The sequence below is a fragment of the Rutidosis leptorrhynchoides genome, chromosome 4, assembly GCF_046630445.1.
Source record: "Rutidosis leptorrhynchoides isolate AG116_Rl617_1_P2 chromosome 4, CSIRO_AGI_Rlap_v1, whole genome shotgun sequence".
In the NCBI taxonomy this organism is placed as follows: domain Eukaryota; kingdom Viridiplantae; phylum Streptophyta; class Magnoliopsida; order Asterales; family Asteraceae; genus Rutidosis; species Rutidosis leptorrhynchoides.
The window spans coordinates 585,997,770-586,010,402 of NC_092336.1; positions in this window are offsets into that span (position 1 = coordinate 585,997,770).

The following is a 12,633-nucleotide window of genomic DNA, read 5'->3' on the forward strand; positions in this document are numbered from 1 at the left end:
ATATTCCATTCCATATTTATAAATACCAGAGTTGATTTACACACACCGAACATAGTCTCCCTTCAACTCAATCAATCAATCAATCACAGTGTCGTTCTCTTTCAATTAAAATTAGGGTTCTTCCTTTGATTTTGTTACCTAATTTCATCACTCTATTGTATCGTGTTTCTTCTTCTAATCGATTGTCGTCAGAAACTATCCACGACACTGCCTTGCCTTCATGCCTTTAATCAATGTCTCTGTACGTTCTTTCTTTTCTATTAGGGTTTTCTTTGATTTTGTTATTAAGTCTTCGTACCAATTTAGGGTTTTTTTCTGATTGTATTAACATTCTTCAAAATTAGGGCTTTTTGTTTGAATAAGGATTTTTTTTCTCGATACTGTTTAATTTCTTAAATTTTAGGATATTTCTTTTGATTTTGTTATTAAGTTTTCATACCAAATTAGGGTTTTTGTTTCTGATTGTATTAACATTCATTAAAACTAGGGCTTTTTTGTTTGATTTTGTTTGAATAAGGGTTTCTTTTTTCCAGATACTGTTTAATTTCTTAAATTTTAGGATATTTCTTTTGATTTTGTTGAGTTCTTGGAATTTGGGTTTTCTATTCTTTATATTATTGTCAAATTATCCGAATTTGGGGGTTTTGTTTCATCTATTTTAAATAATTGAGTTCTTTACAAATCCACAATTATGAGTTTCTTTCTTTTATGGTAAATGTTATATTATTCTTGTTACGTGTTAACATCTTATGTAGGAACAAGTTAAATGTATGTACGTGTATATGGTCTTGCAGATACACTTCCTATTGTTTTGTATGGGCGAGATTTACCCTCTGCTAGAGAATCTTATGGTCACGGGGAATAGTATTTTCTGATTTGATCGGTTGTTGTTCAGAGCATAAGATGTGTATTCTCTGCAACAAGTTAGCTGCTAAATTTGCGTCTAATTCTTTTTACAGAAAGACACGCTCTTGCAGTATCTGTGGTAATACTCTGAGTAGGCTATCTCTGATTGCGCAGGCTTCAAATCTTTCTTCTTTCATTGTGGCACTTTTTCAAAGATTGCAACTGTTTGCAGCAAACAGGCACACGAGTAAGATTCGTTGTGCATTTCAATAATAAAACATCACATTTATTATATTTATTTTCTTCCCAATTTTTACTTCTTTTCATAAACTATGGTGATGTTTAAAATCTGTAAATTTCTAGATGATTTTTTACCTTAATGAAATATCTGCTTAGCAGGAACAACTAACAAGTAAAAGTGCTAGAAGGGGCCTGCAAACAGAAAAGTGCATTCTAAATTTAAGGGTTGACAAGGGGTTGACAAACTTGAAGAAGGGCTCTTTGATGGTAATAAATCTTTACAAAACACAAAAGACAAATTTTGTTCCTTTTTCAATCGTTATGAGTTCTATATAAGATAAATTTATATTAAAATATCGTAATCACCCCAACTTGCAAATTGTAGTCTACATCAAACTCTCGTGTGTATATGTCATGTACTAATGGCAACAGCCGAATGACGTTAATCTGATAATACCAGCTGTTTTGATGTGTATATTCAGCGTAGTGGGCGGAACCTAGTGGCGAATTTTGAGGGAAACTTTCGTAATAGAATCAAGCAGCTTTCTCTAGACAGAAATTTTCATAATAATAATGTCCAGTGGGTATGTAATTCTCATTTTACTTTAAGTTCATTCTTGCTATATTTTATACATCTATGATATATGATATATAATATGACCATTGACTTTGGTATCAGATTGTACGAGAGGCAGGACTACTCATCCTTACATTTCTCATTGTCTTCAGTTTCAACCCTTCTTGTAAAATGAACACACACATCTGCTTCGTAAGACGGACGTGTTCGATTGCAACAATCAGTTCATGGAACGCTATCTTAAGTGTTGTCTGAAGCTATATTGTCATGTTACGCTTTTCCACGTTTTTGGCATTGTTTTTAAATTGAAATGCCGGAGAGTCAGCTGGTTGGTTTGGTGCCATTTGTATATTTAGGTAGGGTTTTCCTTGACTTACATATTCTGGTGAATATAATGTCTATGTGTATGTCTGTGTAAAATTATATAGCATTATCATCTGCCTCTTATCTTTTTGGATACAAGTGTGTAACACAGTGTAACTACTTCCAATGTATACAGGTCCATCGTGTGCTAGTGGATATAGTTTCAGCGTCAGAAAATGCGACACCTGGGCTTGGAAGGTACCATCCTTCTAAGAGAGAGGTACTGTTATGTTGTTCATGAAAAATGTCTTTTAATCAACATCTGCTCGCTTTTACTTTTTAGTACGTCGGTCTGAAAATTATGTCTGTAACTAGGTTGGCGATTGCAATTACTGCCTTGGAGGAATTTAAGAATGACGCGATGAAGATGGTGGTTGCTCTTGTTGATACGGAGCGCGGGTGTTTGTTCCACTATTCTCGTTTTTAATTCTAGTATGACCATGCTACTCTCAATTCCCCTCAGCTACACTTCTCTCAGTTTTTACTATGGACATAATTTTAGGTAAGTTAATGTCTTTTTTATCTTCTCCATCTCACGATTCACCAAAACCCAATATTCGATGTGAAGTTGTTCTAGGGTTCAATAATTTGTAGTAGTATACAGTTTTTGTTGTTGCGATTATATATCTAATGAATCTAAATAGTTGTGCCTCTATTGTTCAACACATCATTCAAAGTATTGACGTAGGCTACATGTTAAACCAGTTGTCTTATTTACTTCTGTCAGTTATATTGGTTTTGTGGCTGCTTACTTGTTCAGCTGTGGACAAATAAGATAAAGTTTAAGCCATGGTGACAGGTGATATAATGTGAATATGTAAACATAAGAGTTTCGTAATGCTCACCAAATCCTAATATTTTCCATTACTGGTCCCAATCCTTTAACCCAGGTTGATACGGGCAGTTCGATGATTGCCAGATTTGGATGACAAATAGTCTATTCGTGACCCTGAAGACCAATTAAGTAAAACCCTATATTCTGCTTTTACATAAGATGTTTTGATTGATTTATATAATCTCTATAATGCTTTATATGATATGATGCACACGACATGGATGCGTAGCTTAAACAGAGGCTTATACATGCCAGGTTTGTAGGTCATTAAGGAACCAGTGGCCAAGAAGTTAAAGCTTACGACAATTTTCACACAGGCAATAGCTTTAATATCTAACTATAAAAGTTTTGTGTAATTCTCATCAAATACTTATTTTTATTTTTTCGTATTTTAATGACTGTCCAATTCTTGTATTACAGATTGATATGACAGCCTGAAGATTCAGAGGAGGAGTCTATTTTTGACCCTGAAGAAAAGAAGCCTGAATTAGTAAGTAATATATTCATATATTCTCTTTAATATTCAAATGTGAACCCAATAGTGTTGATAGTCATAGAGAGGTTTAGGAAATGTTGCAGAATGTCATAAAACCTTTTTTAGTCCAAGATAATTATTTATTAGAGCTTGTATGCGTAAAGTGCACTCCATGTGTCAAGTAGGTGGAAATGAATGGTGAGCCGCGAAAAGGGGGAAGGAAGTCCAATGACAATGAGATGTCACTAAATAATAAGGTAATGTTACGACACTTAAGCTTAAATAAATGTAAATAAAACAGTTTTAAAGAAAGAGAACAAAAGTTATGACCACTATAATAACATACCATGGGGAAGGTTATAGTTATACGAATCAAGGTCATAGCTGGTAGTGAGGGGATTTTAATTACTTTTATTGTGGTCTTATCAAGAAAGAGAACAAAAGTTATGACCACTACAATAACAACTGTATGATGAGGATGAAGTCATGAAACATATAATGTGATCTCTTACGAGTAGGTATGAAGTGTCTAGATTAAGAGCAAGAGTTGTATGTTATTTGTCGGGTGATAGGAATGTAAATGAAAGCCTATGTGAAAAACTTATAATGTGGTCTTTTACGAGTAGGTATGAAGTGGCTAGATTAAGAGCGAGAGTTGTATGTAATTTGTCAGGTGATAGGAATCTAAATGAAAAAACCCATGTGAAAGTTGATGCATGAGGGTGGTTGAAATGATGATACTTGAGTAAAAAAGTAGTCTTTGTAAGAAAGTGTAAGAGGTAAGTCTATTTGATTTGGATAGGAGGATTCGTCCTCTTGGTTCAGTGCACGAGTAAGAAAGTAGAAATGATGTAAAGTAGCGATGATATAATTGTAGTTTATTTTTACATTAAGATATTATCTGTTTAAATGTGGACTATTATGCCCCCTATCACTTATAGCTTAGTTGGGTGATGATGTACTATATGTGGTAGATATGGTGTATCTGCCATATAGTTGCTATATAGTTGATAGTTGAGGGAAGTCAAATGAGTATAATTTACATGGGGAGTAATTAAGATGTAGTCATTCATGAAAGTATATTATAGTAGCCGAAAATTTGTAGTAACTGTAATGTTAGTACTTGTAATGTTAGTACTGGTATAATTTATATTTACATGGAGGTAATAAAAATTGAATCGTGTTAGGGGTGATATAAGAGATTATTAAATACAAAGGTTGAAGTTCTATATAAAACTTGGTGGATGTTAATATTGTTGAAGTAAATCAACTGTGCTTATATAAAACATGATTATGATTATGGAGGCATTAAGAGTAATAGTAGTTGAACCTGAGAAGATAATACTTGTTGGTGTTATAAGGGAAGTATGAACTTAATGTAATATAATGATGAAAGGTACTGATGAAAGGCATATAGATAGTTTAAAGACAATTGAGTAGGGATTGCCGGGACTGATTAAAGGTACTCCTAAGTAGATGGTACTTGCATGTTGTAGTGAAGATAAATGATTACAGTCCATTCATAGCTGAAATAAGTGTGGGTGTAATGTAAGGGAGTTAAGAGGATAATGAATGTAAAATAATGTTGATGTATGTTAAAGCTTAGTTGTATTAATTGGTGAAGATATACCTGAATCTAGTGGTAAAAAAGAAAAGGGGGATTGCATATGAGGTAGATATATCAAAGTTGGTTTTAGGGTTAAACGAATCATGTTGACTTGTTTGAGTAGTTAAGTGGTGAAATGACCTATAGGTGAATAAATGATGTGAAGATCAAGTGAAACGAATTTTGAAGGATTGGGTAAGTAGTATGTTGTTAGTAGTAACTCCAATGACATTGAGATGTGATGAGTATGTTGTTAGTAGTAACTTGAATTGGTAAAAGTTAGCAAACATGATGAATTTTACTAGATTTGTGGAAATTAAAAAGAGTTATGTGTAGTCATGTTTGTCATATTTTGGTTGTATTTTCGACGGTTAGTTGTCGACTAAGAGCTACTCCGATCGAGGAGAGTTTCTTGACGTTTAGGTTAGGCGGATTAGATCGTGGTATGAGTAAAATTGGTTTAGCTCGGGCATTGGATTTGTATCCCGAATTGGATGACAATGATTTGAGGTGGTTTTTAATACAGAGTAAAGTGTTCGGGCAAGAAACTTTTAGTGAAAGTGAGTATTGGCCAACTGTGGCAAAAGACACCGCGGGTTCTTTTAGTGCGAGTAGAAGTGTTAGGTTGATGTTTCGATTACCGGAGGACCGTATGATTTTTAAAATGATTTCGCATATGTTCATGGCACGTGGGAATGCGAATAAAGTGCAGCGAAGGGATCTTTGGAATGCTAAAATGATTTCGCATATGTTTAGCTCGGGCATTGGATTTGTATCCCGAATTGGATGACAATGATTTGAGGTGGTCTTTAATACAGAGTAAAGTGTTCGGGCAAGAAACTTTTAGTGAAAGTGATTATTGGCCAACTGTGGCAAAAGACACCGCGGGTTCTTTTAGGGCGAGTAGAAGTGTTAGGTTGATGTTTCGATTACCGGAGGACCGTATGATTTTTAAAATGATTTCGCATATGTTCATGGCACGTGGGAATGCGAATAAAGTGTAGCGAAGGGATCTTTGGATTGTACAACAAATTAAATTGAGAGAACGTATTGATGTGCCTTATATGGTATGAGTTTGGTTACAGGAGGTTGGTACGGATAGACGCACGGAACGCGCTTTGTTAGGTGGGCATTTGGTGACTCGGTTTGCTCGGGCATTTTCAGTTCCTACTAATAGGTGTGATAGGTTGAAAATTGAGGAGATGCCTACTAATCTTTTATTTTTCTCAAAAGCCGAATTTATTAAGAGAAGTCAAAGAGGTTGGGTGTTATGGGATGATGAACAACAACAAGGTGATGGTGCTGGTCGTGGTGTTAGTCGATCAACTTATGAGGCAGGTAGTTCAAGTGGTGCAAACGTACAGGCTACGTGGGCACTTAGTGAAGAAAGTTGGGATTCTTTGGTAAACAGTGTGGATGGTATGCATTTGGAAATTTAGAATAATCAGTCAGCGTACAATGCTCAGGTGGAGCATAATCAGAGAATGTTGGAGGAACAACGAAAGCATAATGAGGATATGAGGGCTTGGCATCAGAATAGTTATGGTTCGATTAACACAGCGTTGGGGCAGTTTAGAACGGAGGTTGGTCACTTAGGTGAGCGAGTTGATAGGGTTGAGTATAATGTGATGGGGATTCAGGCTCATAATCAGTGGGAGATTCATCAGCGGCAGATTCAGAGACGGATGCGTCAGACACCGGAGGCTTACATTCCGACGCATACTACGATTCCTGACTATACAGCAGTTACTCCCCCGAGGCCGGATCCGTCGTATGACCCGTATCAGGCTTGCCAGGACATATGTGTCCACGCCACACCATATGTGTCCTGGCAAGCCTGATACGGGTCATACGACGGATCCGGCCTCGGGGGAGTAACTGCTGTATAGTCAGGAATCGTAGTACGCGTCGGAATGTAAGCCTCCTGTGTCTGACGCATCTGTCTCTGAATCTGCCGCTGATGAATCTCCCACTGATTATGAGCCTGAATCCCCATCACATTATACTCAACCCTATCAACTCGCTCACCTAAGTGACTAACCTCCGTTCTAAACTGCTCCAACGCTGTGTTAATCGAACCATAACTATTCTGATGCCAAGCCCTCATATCCTCATTCTGATGCCAAGCCCTCAAGCCTGATACGGGTCATACGACGGATCCGGCCTCGGGGGAGTAACTGCTGTATAGTCAGGAATCGTAGTACGCGTCGGAATGTAAGCCTCCGGTGTCTGACGCATCTGTCTCTGAATCTGCCGCTGATGAATCTCCTACTGATTATGAGCCTGAATCCCCATCACATTATACTCAACCCTATCAACTCGCTCACCTAAGTGACCAACCTCCGTTCTAAACTGCTCCAATGCTGTGTTAATCGAACCATAACTATTCTGATGCCAAGCCCTCATATCCTCATTATGCTTTCGTTGTTCCTCCAACATTCTCTGATTATGCTCCACCTGAGCACTGTACGCTGACTGATTATTCTGAATTTCCAAATGCATACCATCCACACTGTTTACCAAAGAATCCCAACTTTCTTCACTAAGTGCCCACGTACCCTGTACGTTTGCACCACTTGAACTACCTGCCTCATAAGTTGATCGACTAACACCACGACCAGCACCATCACCTTGTTGTTGTTCATCATCCCATAACACCCAACCTCTTTGACTTCTCTTAATAAATTCGGCTTTTGAGAAAAATAAAAGATTAGTAGGCATCTCAATTTTCAACCTATCACACCTATTAGTAGGAACTGAAAATGCCCAAGCAAACCGAGTCACCAAATGCCTACCTAACAAAGCGCTTTCCGTGCGTCTATCCGTACCAACCTCCTGTAACCAAACTCATACCATACAAGGCACATCAATATGTTCTCTCAATTTAATTTGTTGTGAAATCCAAAGATCTCTTCGCTGCACTTTATTCGCATTCCCACGTGCCATGAACATATGCGAAATCATTTTAAAAATCATACGGTCCTCCGGTAATCGAAACATCAACCTAACACTTCTACTTGCACTAAAAGAACCCGCGGTGTCTTTTGCCACAGTTGGCCAATACTCACTTTCACTAAAAGTTTCTTGCCCGAACACTTTACTCTGTATTAAAAACCACCTCAAATCATTGTCATCCAATTCGGGATACAAATCCAATGCCCGAGCTAAACCAATTTTACTCATACCACGATCTAATCCGCCTAACCTAAACGTCAAGAAACTCTCCTCGATCGGAGTAGCTCTTGGTCGACAACTAACCGTCCAAAAGAACTCTAAAGTCAATTGCTCATAAATATCTTCTCGAATTTCAAACAACTTTTCATACGGCCTCAACTCTTTACCCCCATATGTTAACCACAAGTGCCTACGCAAATTTCTTACAATATTATTTCCCACCACCGTAAGTTGCGTCCAATCTAAATAATATGTTCTTTCAATCGGACGTGCACTAATTATCGTAAATCGTTCCTCCATGTCTTCATCGTTAGCAATCTGTGACAACCAAAGTTCCGGATTGTTCGGTGGTTGTTCCGGGTTGCTTCTCGTTCTCTACACACATGAAACAAGTAAACAAAACAAAACATCAAACTCAAAAGTTAGTGTCAGTTAAAATAATAATCACCAAATACCCATCACAATCTAACCATGTTGCATGTTAATCCACCTTAATAACAATCACCAAGTCAAACAAGTAACACATGCAAAACACGCCAAGACCTCAAATCTAACGCATATCACATTATCTTTTAAAAAAAATAGCAACATATCAACGACCGTTATATAATGTGATCAAGGGAACCCTAGGTTGGTAGCACTAGCACCGCGAGCTGAGTTTGACCATTAATAACGTTATTTCAAAATCCTCCTATTTCATGCACTTATAAGGAGTTCATGAACTGCAAGCCTCCGTCCTTTAAGGGAAATGAAGAAGCTGTTGAACTAACCCGATGGTTCGAGAAACTCGAATCTATATTCCGAATCTGTAACTGTGGGGATGCTGACCGGGTTAAGTATACCACAAACACTTTAGCTGGTCTTGCCTTGACCTGGTGGAATGCTTATGCCCAAACTGTGAGAATTGATGCTGCAAATACGCCTGTCTTAAAGAGGATGATGACAGATAAGTTCTGCCCAAGGAACCAGATTCATAAGCTGGAAGTTGAATTTTGGGAATTAAAGGTCAAGGGCACTGATATTGAAGCTTACACCAACCGATTTTTAGAGTTGGCTACCTTATGCCCGGATATGATACCTACCGAGCAAAATAAGATAGAGAGGTATATTGAGGGTCTTCCTGAAGAAATTCAAGGAAATGTGATAGCTGCAGGTAAAAAGACTATAGATGGAGTGATTTTAATGGCTCAGAATTTAATGATGACAAAGAGGAGAAGGTGGGTCAAATCAGGGTTCAAGTAAGAAGGTTGCTGATAGTTCAAGAAGTGGCTATGTTGGAACAAAACCTCTCTGTGCTCGTTGTGATAAGCACCACTTTGGAAAGTGCTTGGCTGAATGCTCCAAGTGCTAGAAGGTGGGTCACATAGTTAAGTATTGTAGGTCTACGTTTCAAACCACAGCAAATCCTGCTTCGAATCTAATGATTTTGGTAATACAAGTATTATTTTATTATTTATGCTTCGAATGATAATTATGTTATCATTATGAAGTGTAGGTGTGAATCTGTAGGCAGAAGACAACAGAGGCAAAGCTTTATGCTAGTGTTGAAAACATCTTTTTTTTTTTTTAGATGAAGAAAAAAAGAAGAAATCTTGATGCTTGTAACTGTTTGAAGAAATCTTTTTTTTTTTTTTTTTTTTTTTTTTTTTTTTTTTTTTTTTTTTCCATCTTCAGATGAGTGAAGGTGGTGCTACACGATTTTTGATGATCTCATACAATGACCCAGTTAGGTATAAAAAAAAATGTACATAGAAGAAAATTTGTGCGTCTTTATAATTGCTGATTTCGTTTCATGAAGGACAATGCCAATAGAAGTTCAACAGTCGATGAATGTTCTACAGCGTCAAGACATACACAACAAGAACCATTACAACATTGGCAGTACATTGCTATTATACACCCGTTTGCTGTTATTCTTTAATATTTATTTAATAAATAACCGTCTTATTATATTCTTGGAACTCTTGATTATATAACTCCGGAGGTTCTACTAAAGAAGGATACACATTGGGATCCGATTAATATGCAAAGGTTTGTAATATACTTCAATACTTTTTCTCTTTACTTCCTCAGTTGGGCAATAACTATGTTTTTATACGATAGTGTGATAATTCTTTGAATTTTTATATTACTCTTAACATATAGCTTCTTCTTTCATGACCATAAAAGATACAGTAATTGGGACAAGTGGCTTATGGAAGTATAATACTGCAGGTCATTACGTTAAATATTAGTCACTTGGTTCTAAGTTGTATGAATACTAGAATGGGTATAACTAAATGTATTCTTTTTTCGTAACCAAGTTACTAAGTTAGGGTCATTTCTTCTGATATTAACTATTTTAAGTAAAAGTAGGGCCTTATCATTTGATGTTCTTCAAATATTCGAAATTGGGGTTTCTACTTCTGATTATGTAATATTTAATAATTAGGTATTTTGGTTATTGTTGAGAACTTGATTCTATTATGTTATATTCAAGTTAAGAGATTTAAATTGCCACCTCAATGGTAATAAGTAATCGAGAAACAGTGTGGCAGGTTTGTACATTGATCATGATCTTCTCCGTGCAAGGCGGAATAAGTACCCAGATGCTACGAAGATAAAGTAACACTTTTTTGTAAATTCTCACCAAATCCTTATTTTATTTTCTCATATTTCGATGACTTTCCATTAATCCAGATTGATACGGACAGTTCGAAGCTTGCAGATTGGGATGACAAGGAGTTTATCCGTGACCCTTGAAGACATCAAGTTAAATCGTCTATTCTTCTTTTTACATAAGTTATTTTAGTTCATTAATATTATCTCTTTCTTTTTCATCTCCGTTATCCTCAAAAGTTTTGGACGATGCATAAACAGAGGTTTGGATAATGCCAGGTTTGAAGGTCAGAACCCAGTTTTAGGTGTCTATGGATAAGTAGCATGCGCTTGACGTGTATGATTACATCTAATGTGTAATACACGTATACTAATCATAATCGTGCATTGCCTTCTGCGATTTACATCTAAAAGGAGCAGAATGAAGAAAACATTCAGATGTTTTTATACCTTCTTTGTTTGCCCTGTTGCTACCTACATTATCCTTAAACAGAGTGGAAGTTTGTGTTGTAATTGGGATTGTCTCTCGATTAAGGACCCTGAGCCCAAGAAGTTAGAACTGAAGACATGTTCACACGGACAATACTTCAATGATTTTAAAATGTGTGACTTCTAAAATTCTCACCTAACGCTTAATATTATATTATCTCATTTTCACACTGTCCCATTTTCAATTGATACTGACAGCCTGAAGATTGGGATGACGAGGAGGTAATATTATATTTATATGGATGGATATGCAGTTTCTTCTAGCAACTTATTATTGATTCACCAGTGTCTTATTTTGACTATTTCGATGTTTCGTAGGTGATAGTTTTATTATATTTCGTATTTTCTATGAATCTCTTTATGAAACTGATATTGACTTGGAATGTAGAGCAAATTATGGTATTCCAATTGGGATAGTTGAATAATGGCTTGTTTGGTTTTACTTGCAGCTCTACAATTTCTAATGCCTTCGAGGATGGGACTAAAAAGGTATGTTCTAATATTTGATTACGTGTGCATACGGACTTATGACTAATGTTTACTATTGGTCTTTCAGTATTTATAGTAGCAACTTGTGATACTTCTGCTAAACCAATTGATTGGTTTGGGTTTTGTTAAGTCTATAACTTGAAAAATTAAATGCTGATGGCTAAAAGTCACCCACATTCTATATTCGCGCATGCACATTAATTTTTTCCCCACAGACTTATATTGTTATTGTAAAACGTGTGACCAAATATTTTTTGCTTAATAAAATTCAATATTTTAAAATACTAAATGTGGGTGAATAGGTATTATGGTTTTCTTGAGGCCAGTGATAGATATACTTAAGGCTTGTATTCTTCTGGGCATTAATAGAGGTTAATATTAAAAGGAGGTTAATGCACCCAAATTCGAGATAAAGGAAACACTTCACAACTCCATAATCAAAAGAAGTATAAACGAAAATGGATATTTAGGATAAATAGAGGCCCAACTCCATCAAAATTCATATTCTCAAATCTGAGTTATAAAGAGGTTGCTCTATAACCATTTTCAATTTTCAATCAATATAAAAATAGAAATTGCATCAGTTCAGAGTCCAGTTTGGACCACTTTCTGTTCCGTTTTCTCTTCCCAATTTGTTGATTTTGTCATCTTTCTTCATACTTAATTCGCTGAATTCTAAGCTTTATTTCCAACTAAATAGCTTGTTAAAACTATTACAATCACAAACATATATATGTTAATATTTGAGACTTGGATATTGAAAGCAAGTAAAATAAAAATGGTAATGACCCCTTGCAGAACTTAGGGTTACCAAACAGCCTTTCAAAATGAGGCATATTTTGTTTGACAGCGACAACTTGACGTGTCTCCATTAACAAATCAGGTTGTGTGATGTTAAGCTTTTTCTTTGATATGAAAACCGTATCACTTACTACTTTTTA